Below are 1,310 nucleotides of genomic sequence, written 5' to 3' on the forward strand. Positions count from 1 at the left end.
TAAAAAATAAAAAAGGGTAACTTTCTGATTCAATCTTGAAACTTCTGTTGTCGACGAAACCTTAGATGTTAGGTAGAATTAATAATATCTGTCTCGTAAATTACATATTAACGAAATATTTAAAACGAGAGAGTGAGTGAGTGAGAGAGTGAAAGTGATGAGTATAATATTATAATATAGAATTTTCAATTTTATAATCCTGATTATTATTATTATTTTTTTTTTTCAGTTGGAATTTAATTTACGTTGATATCTGCTTAAAATCATAATGTTAGTGACAGTGCTGATCAGTTCGTACTTTTTCTATACCAAAAATTTATGTACCAACGAACAAAATGAATGCAACTTGATTCTTTTTTCTCCTGAAGCCCTAGTTTTACCGAATGAACTACGATTTTTTCGTTGTTGTTGTTGTTTTTCTTGTTTTTTTTTTTTTGCTTCTTTTTTTTTCTCTCTCTCTGAAATTTACAAAAATCAATTGTCGATGGAAGTTTTTTTTTTTTTTTTCGTGTAAAATTTAGTGTATCTCGAGTCGAATTCAGATGAAGAAAGAAATAAAAATAATTTTTTTATTTCACTGAGTGGAGTAGATTTGGAGATTTTCTTTTTTAAATTTGACGAATTTTTCTTTTGTCGGTTGTAATTGATTTGCGAGATTTTTTTAACGAGAGTTAATAAGAGACGAAAAATAATGAATACTTTATGATTTCCCAAGTGCATGTAAAGAGATATATTTGTAAGGTTTAAGTAGACGAGGGGGGATGCAAGGTAGATATCGTTTTGTGAACGGTATTAAAATAAGAAAAGTGTAGGATTCTAGGTTATTATTTTGTGTACATGGTGTATGATATTATAATGAAAAAATAGGTAACTTGAATATGAACTTAAATTATGTATATGAATTGAATGCCGAATCATATGAGATAAATTTACAATTTTTTTTTTCTTTTTTTTTTTCTCGCAAAACCAACGGTGGTTTTTGCATTTATTCAGTTGGACAATTCGACGGCTGATCCCATAACAAAGACCATATCCAAAGTATGTAATGTAACGATTTATTCGCGATTCCTTTAGTTTTAAGTGCGCTAAACAAAAAAAAAAAAATATTTAGATTCAAACATCTACTGTACATTATTCAACTTGTAAGTATAATATCGTTCTCATCTGAAAGATTTGGTTCCTATTCAAGTGTAATGTATTTTGTATTTTATTAAATTCGATTTCACCGCAATTTATTTTTATATCATTTATTTATAATTAATTTATTTATTTATTTAAGCAAAGGGGCGAATTCTGAACAAAGTAGTTGA

The sequence above is a fragment of the Belonocnema kinseyi genome, chromosome 4 (genome assembly GCF_010883055.1).
Source record: "Belonocnema kinseyi isolate 2016_QV_RU_SX_M_011 chromosome 4, B_treatae_v1, whole genome shotgun sequence".
Classification (NCBI taxonomy): Eukaryota; Metazoa; Arthropoda; class Insecta; order Hymenoptera; family Cynipidae; genus Belonocnema; species Belonocnema kinseyi.